At 53.3% G+C, this 15240-nt stretch overlaps 1 pseudogene; it reads right to left on the bottom strand.

Annotated features, from left to right (window-relative positions):
• Window positions 1-1328: 1328 nt before the first annotated feature.
• The window catches only part of LOC102265308 (epididymis-specific alpha-mannosidase-like), a 36205-nt pseudogene continuing 22293 nt past the window's right edge, over window positions 1329-15240 (bottom strand).

A 15240-nucleotide genomic window follows, 5' to 3' on the forward strand; every position in this document is an offset into this window, starting at 1 on the left:
AGCCTGCCTAGGCAGCGGCTGGTGTTTACACTCTGAGAGTCCACTGAGGTGGTGCCCTGTTCGCTGAGAGTATCTGTGAGAGTGGGCAGAAAGAGGCTGCTATGGTGGGCCCCCTCCTCCCTTTATGTAGCACTTAACAATGGCGCTTATCTACTAGGGCAGGCTTAGGCTTTTTCCATGAACAACCCTAATTGTGACAATAACACGCTCCAGCCCCTTGAGGCTGTTTCCATGCAGCCAACCCCAGCCCTCTTCTTCTCTTCTAAACCCCCATGCTTCAGCACCCATTCCCCGCCTGTACAGCAGACATGTGTCTCAGGCTGGGGTGCACGGAGTGGTGATGGGACAGTGAGCAGTCACACCCATTCTCTCCTCCCACAGCCCCGGCAAGTGCAAATCTATCTTCAACCTGTGTGGATTTGTCTATTCTAGACGTTTTATGTAAATAGGGAAGTACAGTATGTGGCATCTGTATCTACCTTTGTTTGTAGTTGTTTAGTTTCGATGTCGTGTCCGACTCTTTGCCACACTATCCATGGGATTCTCCAGGCAAAAATACTGGAGTGGGTTGCCATTCCCTTCTGCAGGGGATCTTCCTGGCTCAGGGATCCAACCTGGATCTCCTGCACTGGCAGGTAGATTCTCTACCACTGACCACCAGGGAAGCACTGCCTTCCTTGGCTAAGTATAATCTTTGGGATGGTCTACATCCTTTTCTATGGCAGAGTAATAGCCCATTCTGAGGATACGCATGCTTTGTACATCCAGGTACCCAAGGGCGGATGCACACTTGGGTTGTGTCCACTTTTGATCACTGTGAATCAGTCCTTCAATCCTTTCAATCCTTCGGGCACACCTCGGAGTAGAAGTTACCCTTTTCTTGTTGTTAATAATCCTTATACTGGATGTCCCCTGTTTCACCTGCTGTGGGTTTTTCCTTTCATCACTCAGTGCCTTGAGCTGGGAGGCCCTCCTGCTTGGCAGGTGTGCCCTGGGGCACAGGGGGAGTCTGGAGTTAGACTCACAGTTTGGCTTCAAATACCAGGTTCAGGGCTGCAGCTCCCTGCCCTGAATGGTGTGTACAGTCTCCCTTCTGCAGGGCTGTCACCAGTCTGAGACGAGCCTGTGAAGGCGCCCAGCACACAGAAGGGCCACTGTTAAGCCTGGAGCCTGCTGAGATCTGGCAGGACCTGCAGGCAGATGCATTTTGGTATCAATGTGGGTATCCCCTCTGTCTTTAAGAGAATCTTCTATCTTTGACTTTTGCAAATGAAGGAGGAAGTATGAGCTTGTGAGAAGCACCATCCATGGGAGGAGAGGAGAGAGAGGACTGGTTCCAGCAGGCAGGGCAAGAAACAGGTCCTTATGCAATTTTTATTTAAGAAATCAGAACACCCCAATTCCATCCATTTCCTGCCCTTAGCCCACCAGATGGGCAGCTGTTCCCCTCATCTCTCCAGGCTGCTTTTCCGTGTCTTGGGCCCACAGAATCTGCCAGGGCTCACTGCTCTTGAAAGTGAATGGAGAACGTCCGGATCTCCTTTGGGTGGATGGCGATGTCGGGGCCTTTGTGGGGTGGCAAGGGACGGTGGGCGCCACCTGGGGGAGCAGAGGTGGTCTGTCACTCCCCTTTGGAGCTGCCTGCTTCCCCAGGTCACCACATCCCTGCAACCCCCTCAGAACACTCCTCCTGTCTGCATTCTTGTGGCTCCCTCTATGGTAGTGGTCTTCAGGTGCCCCCTTCCTGACCGGATGCCACTGCCCATGGGCCTCTTTCATTTATGGCATCCCCTGATGGCTCAGCCACAGTGAAGGCATGTACAGGTGGTCCTGGCCCTACTTGGCCTTGTATCCCCTGGGATGTGGCCTCAATGCCTAAGAGCTTTTTCACTGAGGCCATGAAGGGGCCCTGCCTTTTATCTCACTGGGCTCCCCTGAAGTCACACACTGGGGTCTGGCTTCACTCTTGGGATGGAACCTATTCATCTGTCCATTTTTCTACCCATTCATTTTTCTACCCATCCAATCATCCATCCATCCATTCTTGTCCATCCATCAAACCTCCTTCTATTCATCCATCCATCATGCAGCCATCTTCCTTCCTTCTATCCTTCCATTCATCCATCCACCTTCTAGCCATCTTTCCATCCATCCACCCTTCTGCCCATCCATCTAACCTCCAGCTATTTATCAATGTATCTTCTATCCTCTTTTCATCCTGCCTTCTGCCTATCCATCAATCATCCATCTTCCTTTCTTCCTTGCATCTTTCCATCCACCCATCATCCAAACATCTACCTGTCCAGCATCCATCTACTTCCCTTCCTTCCTTACATCTCCTTTTTTCTAACCAACTGTGCTTCCGTCTATCAGTGTATCACACGTCAACCAGATATCTACTCATGTACCCAGACTATTCTTTGTGTAGTAGACAAAGAGGAAATAAATGGGTCAGAGAAGAATGAGGAGGAAGGGAGAGCAGGGGAGATACCTACTACTTGGACCTGGGGGAGCTTGATTAGGAGCAGTCTGGGATGAAAGGGACAAGGACATGTCAGATGGTGTGATCATCACAGGCAGAGACAGGGAGGCCAGAAACAGTCAATGATTTCCAAGAGCTAAGTGTGGAGTGTGCAGTGCACTGCACAGCATGGTAGACATCAGAGCCTCCTGGTGTGTGCTTGCAAGTCTGGAGCTCATCCAATCTATGGAGTGGGTGTGTGGCCTTGGAAACACACACACACACACACACACACACACACACACACACACGCAGCCTCTGTTGAACCCTGGCAAGTAGACTGACCTGAAGCCTTCCTTAACTTGCTGCAGTAGATTCAGGGAGGCTGAGACCTGGAGAAGGAGGGCAGCCTGTCCAAGGTCACATGGGCCTTAGTGGGTAGAACTGGGATCTGAGCTAGGTCTGTTGAGCTCCTGACCCTGGCTAAGGATCAGGCTGGAAATCCCGGGCAAAGGCCAGAACCAGGGGCACACAAACCTCTGTGTTGGTGACCATCCTGTATCTTCCAGCTCCAGCGCTGCAGTGTGCCCACGTCCCAGGTCCCTGTGAGTGAGCACTCCTCCATGGACACCACGGAGCCCAGACTCCGCAGCACAGACTGCAGGACAGGAGCACAGGGAGGGGTGAGCACCCAGCCCCAGATCAGAGGACAAAACAGAGGCAGCAACAAAACCATGGCCCAGCGGACAGCATCCCCCTACATTTCATTGTCAGAGCAAATCCCCATGGACAGGATGAAAGTGAAAGTTGCTCAGTCCTGTCCGACTCTTTGCGACCCCATGGACTATACAGTCCATGGAATTCTCCAGGCCAGAATACTGGAGTGGGCAGCCTTTCCCTTCTCCAGGGGATCTTCCCAACCCAGGGATCGAACCTAGGTCCTGCATTGCAGGCAGATTATTTACCAGCTGAGCACCCAGGTATGGACAGGACAGACAGGATGGTCAGCAGGAGGAGCTGGTCTCCCCAGGTGCTGAGCTGGAGTAGCACACCAGGAGGGGGCAGGCACATGGAGCTGCTCCCAGCTGTGAGTCCCCTCCTCCCCGTGATGCTCAGGTGGAGCCCTGCCTTGCTCCAAGATGGCGTCAGTCATGTTATCCGCCCCCTTTCCCCATAATGCTCAGATCGTGCAGAGAGGGGAGGCAGGGGGTAGCTCCATCCCTGAGGAGGAAGGACAGTGCTGATTGGTAAGCTGGGGGCTCTTCTGCAGGAGCTTCCCAGAGAGGGTGGAAGGAGGAGGCGTGGAGGGCAAGGCGCTCTGTGCTGCCACCATGCCCCCTTCCGCATTTACGTCTGCTCCCGAGACTGGTGTCAGCTTGTGAGCAAGAGGTGACAAGGAGGAAGTAACGAAGCCAGTGCACTGCTGAAGCTGGGCAGGAAGATGAAGCTGACAGTGTTTCTGATGACAGCGGGCTGGGAATCAGTGAGGAAAGAGACCACTCCCCACCCTTATATTCATGGCTGTGAAAGGAGGGCATCGGGAAGACACCACAGGGAGGGCTCTAGGTTGGGTTGTTGGGATTCTCTCAGATTGCAAGTATCCCTGAAGCCAAAGCAACAAGAGAGAGATTTAGAGAAATTCTCCATGAGCAGGAGATGGGTAAAGAGCTCAGATCCCCCATGAAGAGGGCAAACTGGGGATAAAGGAGGGGTCTCCATACATCACAGGGGTGTGGGGGGGAGGATGTGGTTGGGCTGGAGATCAGCAGCCTCACTTGTAGTTTGGGTCAGAGGGTGATCCAGGGGTCAGGAGGGGAGGGAGGACACAGGCAGGAATCTGGGGGCACTGACATCCATCAGGGAGTCAGGCGCCGTATGCACCTTATCAGCTGAGAGCATCAGCATCCTTGTGGGGAAAGACCCTTACCTCTCCATTTACAGGTGAGGACATGGAGGCCCAGAGCCTGGGGTTGGGGGGTGGGGAGCAGGATACCAGGCAGAAATGCCCAGACTCACACCCTGGACTGAGTGACTCTGATCACCTACTCGATAATCTGTGTGAGAATCTGTTTTGTTTTCTGATCCCACAAATAACATCTGTGTTGTGTAAAAAGATTTACCACAAGAATAAAACAAGAAACGAACAAAATACAGGCATGTGATAAGAATCGAAAAGTCTAGAAGAACATGAGTCGGAGGGGGTGGGGTGCCCTCATGCACCCCAGAGATCAAATCTCGTGGTTTTTTTTTTTTTTCAAGACAACCATAAGGCATATTTTAGCCAAGGTGGCATCTGAGTCAGGATGGTCACACTTGGGGTTTGACTTGGGGTCACACACGTGAGCATCTGCTTGTGTGTCCTGACTCAGCGATCCGGGAGTGGGACGTGGGGTGGGGGTTCCTGACTCAGTGATCCGGGAGTCGGATGTGGGGTGGGGCAGGATACCTGCAGATTCACCATCACAGGCTGAGACAGGACAGGGTGCTGTCCCTTCTCATACAGGTGGTGGAGCCACAGCAGGACTCAGCAGAAGTCCACTTTGGCCTGTCCTTGATGGCCTTAGGGACAGAAGGAAGGTGGTGGTGAGGAACCCTGGTCTGTGCCTGGTACTTTACACACACCTCCCTTTCGCATCTTCAACCTCCCTTGGAAGCAGCCAACACAACCCCTACTTCACAGACAAGAAAACCAAGGCTCAGAGAGGGGTAGGTACTTGGTCTGCAACAAAAGAAGGAGTGAGGATTCCAATCAGATCCAGCCAATGTTAACGCTCCCCACCATGCACACAGGGGCCAATGCTGATGCCTAGCAAGTCTTGGCCTCATTCACTGTTGTGGTCCTCACTGGCCTGCCCTCCAACCTGCCAGTTCTCTGGTATAGTCTTTCTGCCTCTGCCCCAGTGAACAGTGGTGTGGCTTCTTGACTCTGAGGCCAACACAAAGTGATGTGTCATGTCCCACAGATGCTTTATCCTGTTCCTCTAATTGAGGAAGCCTGTGTTAGAAAACAGTCTCCATCTGCTCAGATCAGATCAGATCAGTCACTCAGTCGTGTCCGACTCTTTGCGACCCCATGAATCGAAGCACGCCAGGCCTCCCTGTCCATCACCAAGTCCCGGAGTTCACTGAGACTCACGTCCATCGAGTCAGCGATGCCATCCAGCCAGCTCATCCTCTGTCGTCCCCTTCTCCTCCTGCCCCCAATCCCTCCCAGCATCAGAGTCTTTTCCAATGAGCCAACTCTTCGCTGGTCCCTGGTAAACAAAGGAGTAGGGCCCTCCTGCTGGGCCCCACTGGACACATGGCATAGGGGTGAAACTACCTTACGCTGTTAGGGCCCTGAGAGTTTGGGCTCTTTGTTATTGCAGCAGAAGAGTTCATGGACTCTCTTTCCCTCTTCCTAATGCTGTGGTGAAGGACAGGAGCAACAGAAACAGGCGAAGACCTCTGGGTCCAGAACATGACAATGGTGACGATGATGGTGATGGTGGAGACGGTGATGCTGGTGATGCTGGCGATAATGAGGACCATGGCGATGATGGCGGTGATGACAACATGGGGTTGTAAGAGTCTGGGAGAGCAGGAGGCCCTCTAGCCATCTGCTGCTGCTCCCCTCACTCGGTCACTTACTTTTCTCTAGGAAGAAGGACTTGCTTGCTTAGCCCAGGCTCATCTCTCCTCATCTTTGGTACAGGTTGCCTCCAGGAGGTGGGTTCTCAGTGGACTTTGCCTCCAACACAGGTAAGCATGACTGCTGCTGCAAGAGATGATCCCCACCTCCTCTTCTGTGACACGTGGAGCAAGGTATGAGAGGTCAGTGTGAAGAAGCCATGTGGCTTACAGGATCGAGCCACAGACGCCAACACCCACTTTATTACCCACAAAGGTGGTATTTGGCCTCTGCCTCTTCCTTTCCCTCTTGATCCTCATCCTGCAGACCTCACACTGGAGTGTGCCAGCCCTTGGAGGATCTCTGGGAACATGGGGGCAGCTGAGGCACAGTCAGCCCCATGTTTGAGATGCTCTGAGTGTAAAGGGACACATAAGGTGTACCAGGGGCTTTGGCAATATGATGAGCTGCTTCCTGGCAGTTGTTTCCTCCATGGGGAGGTCCTCCCGGATGCCCTGCTGGGGGCTCCCCTCTGTACACACTCATTGCAGTCTAGATGGCACCTGGGCCCCACCTGTCCCTGGCTTGCTGAGTGACCTGCCTCTCAGTGGGCCTCCGTCTCCTCATTTGGCAGATAAGGAAACCAGATGACCTCACAGAGCCTGGATGACTCTGGGGAGAGCGCCTTTGCCTGGTGATGGGTTTGGGGACCTGGTTGACAACAAAGAGGCAAGAGTGAGTCTGGATGCCTGAACACCTGCCTCACCTTTCTGAAGATTCTGCAGGTGCTTTGTGTGGTTCAAGTTGTACGTCCAGCCTGGGATGCTGAGGATCTGCAGGTGGAGACTTGGAGGCAGCATCACAGCCTCTTGCTGCTGGAAGTCTGGGTGAACCCGGGTAGTCTCTGCAAGGCAGATGGACAACAAGGAGAGAGTTTGGGCCAAGCTTCTCCTCCTGGCATTCAGAGCCCTCCACATTAAGTGGAGCTTTCCACACACATTTCATCCAATCTCACACCCCTCCAACCTGTGGCCCACACCACAGGCAGCCTGAAGCATCTGCTGGTGCAAATGCCATCTCCTCACAATACCTTGGGCTACAGTGATTGATGCTTTTGAATTGTGGTGTTGGAGAAGACTCTTGAGAGTCCCTTAGACAGCAAGAAGATCCAACCAGTCCATCCTAAAGGAAATCAATCCTGAATATTCATTGGAAGGACAGATGCTGAAGCTGAAACTCAAATACTTTGGCCACCTCATGCGAAGAACTGACTCATTTGAAAAGATCCTGATGCTGGGAAAGATTGAAGGTGGAAGGAGAAGGGGACAACAGAGGATGAGATGGTTGGATGGCATCACCGACTCAATGAACATGAGTTTGGGTAAACTCCAGGAGTTGGTGATGGACAGGGAGGCCTGGAGTGCTGCAGTCCATGGGGTCGCAAAAAGTCGGACACAACTGAGTGCTGAACTGAACTGAACTGACAGTGATTGGTCAGGCTCGGGTCATGTGATTTGATCAGACCAATCAGATTCTTTTCCTGGGATCTGGGCTCTTGAGACCTGAGTCTGAGTCTAGTTCCTTTTGGGTGGGGAGACACACAGTCCTAGAGCTGTTTACAGCTACGTCTCAGATAAGAGGAGAAAGAAGGTCTGCAGACAGAGCAAAGCTCAGGTGACAGAAAGAAGGAGAGAAGGCCTCATGACAGAAAGATGACAGAAAGAAGGCCTCATGAAGCATCCAGCGCCCAAGGCACAATTACACCCCAGCCCTTCTCTGGGGTGCATTGGCCTCTGAATAAAGTCTCCTTGTGGCTCAGGCGGATCTCCAGTTTCTCTCATGTGCCACCAGAGGAGCCCAGGGTGGGACCCATGGATGGAGCTGACCACAGCCATGGAACTTGCTCTCCATGGCTACATCTGTTCTGCAGGAAGGGCTCCCAGGTGCTAGGAAGGAACTACTGACTGACCCAGGAGCAGAACCGACCCTGCTGGTCCATCACATCCCCTCTCCTAGGAATCTGCCCCTGGACCTGGAGGTGGCCGGGAAGGCAGCTCTTGGCAGTCCTGGGAGAGATGGACATGAACACCTGCTCCCGAGAGGCCTTGAGCTGCTGTGTCTCCCTCCTGGCCTGGCCTCTTCTCCATCTCCTCCTTCTGTTCCACAAGCATCTCTGGGCCTGGTTTCCCCTTGGGATTCTTTTCTTCCAAACAAGAGAACATCAACTGATAGCCCTTGAAGTTGATCTCTGAACTCCCCCTGGTTCAGGATCCCATCTCCACCAGACCTACAGGGCACCAGGCCCCCTCCTCAGCATCAATCCCTCTCCCGCTGAATTGGTTTCTGCCTGAGCTCATCTCCCCCTGTACAGGTCAGCTCACCCCGGGGCAGGGATGACAGCTGCACTGAAAGGTGGCCCTCTTACCGCTCAGCTCTCGAATCAGCACTACGGGTCTGTGCTGCAGCGCCACCCCGCTCCTCTGGCCGAGGTCCCTGGTGAGGGTTGAGGGTCCCAGCAGGAGCCAGAGCACTGAGTGGACAACCGAGGTGTCGTTCAGCGTGACGTTGACAGACAGGGCCCATTGCTGTTTGATCAACAGCTGCCGATGGAAGAAGTCCTGCAGACCTGCAGGGAAGAGTCATCTGATAGGCCCCGCCTGGCCCCTGGCGGGCCCGTGGTGACCAGAGGGGCCTCCTCCTACCTCCATCTGCCCGTTCCCTTGGCTGGAGACGCCGTGCACCTGCTCCGACAGCAGCACCAGCCTGCTCTGTCTGTCCTGGATGAAGGCCGACTGAGTCATGGGGTAGTAATTCTGTGGACAGAAATATTGCCGGAGTGGTGGTCATGGTCATGGGCCACGGGGGCCACCTGATCAGGCATCTCCCTCGGGCCCCCACCAGCCTCCCCCACAGGCACAGCAGCAGCTCAGGGCGGCACTGGTAGTGGGGGGGAGGGGCTCTGACTTGTGAGGTGGACGCCCTGAGATTCAAATCCAGCTCCACTGCTTCCTGACCTTACGAGCTGGGGGACTCAGGCTGCCCAAGCCTCAGTTTCCCCACCTGTAAAAGGGGCTCCAAAACCATTCCTGAAAAACTGTGGCAGGAAGGGAATGAAGGCTTGTGTGTCCGTCCAGTCTGAGATAGGCTAATGGTTGCCCGATAGTAAAGGGCTCAAGCCTGGGCTGGAAAGCGGTCACACAGTCCACACCCTTTGCTCTGTTGGAGCAAGATGTCCTGGGCTGAGGGCCTTGGACTCTCTGGAGCCACAGCGGGTGAGAACCAGCCAACAGGGATGAGAGGGACCAGAAACTCAAGGAAGACAGAGCAGGGAGGGGCCACATTCCCCACAGGAAGGAGAAAGAACTCACATGGATTGAGGCTCAGGAGGTGCCCAGCCTGGCACTGCTCCTGGATCATCCCTGCTGATCGCACAGCGCTGGGTGGAGGTTACCCCGTTTCCCAGGAGAGCACCGAGGCCCAGGGAAGCCAGGGGACTTGCCCCAGGTCATGCTGCTGGGGGCAAAGCATCTCAGAGCTGAACTGATTTCAGAAATCAGCCTGTGCAGTTTCCCTGGCAACCAGGCAGTGGCTCAACTAAGAGCAGCAAAGGAGGGTCACACTCGCTCAGGCCTGGACAGGCACCATCTGCTTCATCCTCAGAGCAATCCCAGCAGGTCAGTCATCTGACAGAGGAGGACACGCGGTGCCCACAGTGGACCTCAGGGACTTTCCTTATATGTGGGGGCACCAGAGCTCTGACCTCAGGTCTGAACAAGCCTGGGTCTCAGCCCCTAATGGCACACGTGGGTAACAGAGGTTCTGGGAGATGCTCTGGAGGCCTCTGCCGCTGGACCTAAGGGGTGTCTCCAGCCTCTTTTGAGAGGCAGCCTCTCAGGTCTGCTCTGTGGCCACTGTTCCCAGGGGCACCACAGGATGTACCCGAGTGAGAGTGTTCACCATGTACTGCTTGTAGGCTCTGCGCTGCATCTGGTACCCATTGTTGTCAGAGTAGAGGACCTGGGCGGTGTTGAGATGGGTGCTGGTCCTCCAGATGGCCTCGTGATTCAGCTCCAAGGGGCCCACCCTGTACTCCTGCTCTATGCGATGACACAGCAGCTCCCCGTCAGCTCCCGGGGGCCCACAGGCCAGCTGGGAATAGATGGTGTATGTGGGGTCCCTGTCATTCACCGTCCTGGAGGAGGAGCAGAAGAGATACGTCAAGCTGGGGGAGACTTCCGGAAGCCAGTCCCTTCTTTCATTCCTCTCATTCCCTCCCTGCCTCTTTCCTGCCAGGCAGGGCAGGCAGAGGGGCTTCTTGGGCAAAAGAACAGGAGGAGTCCGCTTCACCAGAGGCACTGAGCACCTGGCAAGTTCTGGGCTTACTTCTCTGCATTAATGAAAACACAGGAACGGCTCTCATGTGCATATCATTGTCAGTTTCCCAGGTGGCTCAGTGGTAAAGTCCCCCACCTGCCCGTGACCACCTACTGTGTGCTATGCACAAGCAGAGGGCTGACCTCACCTGTAGAAGCATCGTCGAATCTCGGTCAAGAGCTGCCCCTCCAGGATCTCCATTTCCACAGCCGCAGACACTGGCTTCGCTGTACCATTAGGAGCAAACACGTAATTATTGGAAATGGATACCTGACCCTCGTCACTGTTATCGTGATATTCCATGAACTCCTGGGTCACCTGGATGGTTCGGTTACTCTGTCTGCAGAGGTGGAAAAGAGAAAAGAGTATGATTGTTGTGGACAGTTTCTTCCAGGAATTCTCCTTGTGATGGGATCCAGGCTCAGAAGGCCTCTATTTAATATTAAGACACCAACATGGAACCAGGAGTGAACAAAAATAACTTCCTCAGAGCCTATGTGACTGTCATGAGGACCCTCAATGAAGCTCATGCACTCAGCTTGGACAAAAGCTCCGTGGACTCACCAAGAGTCCAGGAGGTACAGATTTTCTCCCTATCCAGGAAAGAATCCCACAGGAGGAGGGGAGAGAGGCTGCAAAACCCGCTCCCGAAAGCATAAGCAGAGGGTGTAACACAGTTTCAGAGGCTCTACTCTCACTGCTTTATTGAGTTAAATATTTATTTATCTATTTCTGCTTTATTGACTATGCCAAAGCCTTTGACTGTGTGGATCACAATAAACTGTGGAAAATTCTGAAAGAGATGGGAATACCAGACCACCTGACCTGCCTCTTGAGAAACCTGTATGCAGATCAGGAAGCAATAGTTAGAACATGGACATGGAACAACAGACTGGTTCCAAATAGGAAAAGGAGTGCGTCAAGGCTGTATATTGTCACCCTGCTTATTTAACTTCTATGCAGAGTACATCATGAGAAACGCTGGGCTGGAGGAAGCACAAGCTGGAGTCAAGATTGCCGGGAGAAATATCAATAACCTCAGACATGCAGATGACACCACCCTTATGGCGCAACTCTGTGGGCACACAAAATAGCATATACATGTACGGTGTGACGTAGTGACTTGTATGGTATGTGAAATATATCAACACGCTTGTCATATATGGAAGAACAAAGGCCCTCCTCCAGCAAACTGGCCCTGGGGTGGTCTGCGCACATGGTGGCTGCCCCCCTCAGGCCTCTGCACAGGCAGGTCCTTCTAAGGAACCACTGTCCACTCGTCTGACCCACGGATTCCCTGCAGACTGCAAGGCCTCAGGCCTGGCTCTGGGTGTCTCGTCCCTGCCAAGCCTCCCCTGAGCCGCCCTCTCTCTCTCTATTCCAACAGGCTTCCCTCTCTGTGTGGCAGGTGCTGGCTGTGCCCCTACTGGGAGGTGAGGGAGCCGGGTGAGAAGCACAGCTTCCCTCACCTGAGTCCAAAGCACCTGAAGACACACAGACACCAGGCAGACGGACAGCAGGACACTCCTGGGAAGGGCTGGGCGGGGGTGGGGCTTGGGGGTGGGGCACCCGCGGGTGGGCAGAAGGGGATGGCGAGCTGGAGCCAGCCCTTCAGGGGCATCCCAGAAGGGGCGTGGGGCTTGAGTGATGATGGAGCCCAAAGCCAGCCTGCAGGCTTCACCTTTCCCTGCCTGACCAGGGAAGCTCACATGTGCTGGGGTTGTACCCCATTTCTGCTGCCCCCCACACCCTCTGCTGACCTCCCATGCTGGCTGCAGTTGGCCTTCCCTACCTGCCTCATGCTCTCCCAGACGTCCCTGTGGACTGACTGAAGGACAGAACTTCCCATGAGCCCCACTGAGGGGCAGTCCTGGTCTGAGCTTACAGAGCTGCTGACAACTGACAGGGCTGAGCTCCAGGTGATGCTCGCCTTTCTCACGTCAACACCCCGTCTCCCTCCCCTGCAGTCTGCCCCCTTTCCTCTCTTTCCTTCACATCGGTTTCTAGCCGGTGCTCCTCCTAAGCTTCCTGTTCCCCTGAGTCTTCTTCCTGTGAGGAGGTCACAGGAGGAAACGGAAGTGGGTGTGTTGGAAGAGGCAGCTGAGGAGCAATGAAACTGCCTGGGATGGGAGCTGAGGATGGACAAGGGTGGCTCCAGACTCTGGGAGCCAACTTTCCCCTGATAAGTGACTACATGAGTGAATGGATAGATAGATGGAAGGATGGATGGAGATGTGGAGGGGTGGGTGCAACAATGAATGTGTGGTGAGTGGATGGATGGATGGGAGGGTTGGTGGATGGATGGATTTTTTGTGTCTCTCAATTAAAAAAAATTTTTACAACGGCTACACTTTTTCCATGGTGAACTTTTCAACACCCCCCCTCCTTTTTTTTCCTGTGGAACAACATATTTGGAATAAACAAGTTCACAAAAGATTTTCTTGACCTGGCCCAGTCACACACTTCTCCAGCTCCACAGTTTGAAAGCATCAATTCTTCAGCACTCAGCCTTCTTTATAGTCCAACTCTTACATCCATACATGGTTACTGGAAAAAAAACATAGCTTTGACTCTACAGACCTTTGTTGGCCAAGTGATGTCTCTGCTTTTTAATACGCTGTCTAGGTTTGTCAGAGATCAAACCAGTCAATCCTAAAGGAAATCAGCCCTGAATATTCATTGGAAGGACTGATGCTGAAGTTGAAACTCCAATTCTTCAGCCACCTGATGCGAAGAGCTGACTCATTATAAAAGACCCTGATGTTGGCAAAGACTGAAGGCAGGAGGAGAAGGGGATGGCAGAGGAAGAGATGGTTGGATGGTATCATTGACTCAATGGACATGAATTTGAGCAAACTCCGGGAGAGAGTGAAGGGAAGCCTGGTGTGTTGTAGTCCGTGGGGTCATAAAGAGCTGGACATGACTAAGCAATTGAACAACAAAAACAAGACTCACACACCTAGAAATAGAGCTGGTTACACAGCAAGAGGCTTCACCATCATCACATCCCTGACATACAACTGAGGAAATGGAGACCCAGGTGAGGCATTACCTGCCCAGGTCCCAGGACCCTCCTGGGCTCAGAGGCAGCAATGGCTGCACCTCACCTCTCCCAGATGCTGTGCATCAGGTTGGTGTCCTTGTCCAGGTACACGGTGTAGCAGTCATTCTCCACGTGCACCGGGCGCCTGCCCGCTTGCCTACGATTTGTCCTGGGTCTGCGGCCAAACTGCTTGGTGCTGTCCACAGAGGCCCCAGTCTCCTGAGTGTCCTTCTGGGCCCTCCTCATGGGCCTGATGACGTAATACCGGTAACTGAATCCTGGGATCGTGGTCAGCACAAGCAGGTCATAGGCAGATGGCGTCTCCTTTGAGTTCTGGACCTTCAAGGCCAGAGGGACAGGATCACATGATGGATGTTACAGGGGGAAGACATCTGAGTCTCCTTAGCAACCCTGGGCTTACACACCTCCCGAATGGAGTGCTCGCTCCCCACGGGGGCAGCAAGGTCATCCATCACTGGGCTGAGCTGGGCTCCCCTCCTGCATCCTCTATGCTCAACAGGGTCCCAGCCCAGCCCATACTCCCTCCTCCTTCCTTTCTCCTTTGGGGCTGAAAAACCAACGTCCCTCCTTCCCAACTCTCCCTGATGTTTCCTGCCTCTGAACTTTTGCTCACACTGTTCCCTTGACCTGGAGGGCCTCCTCTTTGGAGGGAGCTCTCTTGTCTTTTCATCTTCCAATTTCCCGGAGGAGGGAGGTTTTCAGGATTTTCTCCATCTCTAAGTTATCTGATTTAGGGATGGGATGAGGACTCTGGATCCATGTAGGGAGCCCCATCACTCTCTAGAGATTGGGTCCCATCTCTGGGCTGTTGAGGGTTTTGTGGAGGGGGGCAATTAACAAGCTCATGTTGCTTCTCACCACCTCTAGTCTGGTTGTTCTCTGAACTAAAGCAGACACGATATCCCCACGCATACCCCTCAAACTGTCCTGAAGGCTCACCTCCACAACAGTTATCATCTGTCACATTCTCTACTTTCTAATTTTGTTTCCTACTTGGATCCCCCTGCTAGAATACTAGCCCCCTGAGGGCAGGGATTGTTGCCTGCTTGCTTATTAAAGTTTCTCCAGCACCTAGCATAACCCTGACATGCAGTAAGTGTTCAATAATATTAAATGCGTTTATTCTTAGTGGGTATTGCCTTTAGGTGGGGAGAGGGGATGTTGTGTGTTGGGTCTTGTCAAACAATATCCTTCCCTCCTCCATCAATGTGAGACAGTCTTCCTCCTGTGTCTCAACTAAGTGCTGGTTCCTGGTCATCACTCCATATCTTAACTGTCCATTTCTGTGTCTGCTCCCTGAACCCCAAGTGACTCCAATGTCCAGTACTCAGCTTGAGGCCACATCCCAGATAGGCGTTTGGAAGTGTTTACTGAATGGCCAAGTGATGGCAGTACCTGTACCATCTCTGCAAGGAAGGATCAGCTGGGGATATGTAGGGCACCCTCTGAAACCACTTTTAGGTCCTGGTTGTGGATGGAGATGAGGAGGAACCACACACTCACACTGGATGTGGGTGTTGCAGAAAGAGGCAGCTTGGGCTCAGCCCCTAACATGGCACATCCATAATGATCCACCTTTAAGATCCTTTATGCCCTTCCACACAAGGTGGAAATTTACGAGCATGTGTGCTAGTTCATTTCAGTCATGTCCATCTCTTTGCAACCCTATGGACTGTACCCAGCCAGGCTCCACTGTCCATAGGATTCTCCAGGCAAGAATGCTGGAATATG

This window comes from Bos mutus, chromosome 6 (assembly GCF_027580195.1).
Source record: "Bos mutus isolate GX-2022 chromosome 6, NWIPB_WYAK_1.1, whole genome shotgun sequence".
In the NCBI taxonomy this organism is placed as follows: domain Eukaryota; kingdom Metazoa; phylum Chordata; class Mammalia; order Artiodactyla; family Bovidae; genus Bos; species Bos mutus.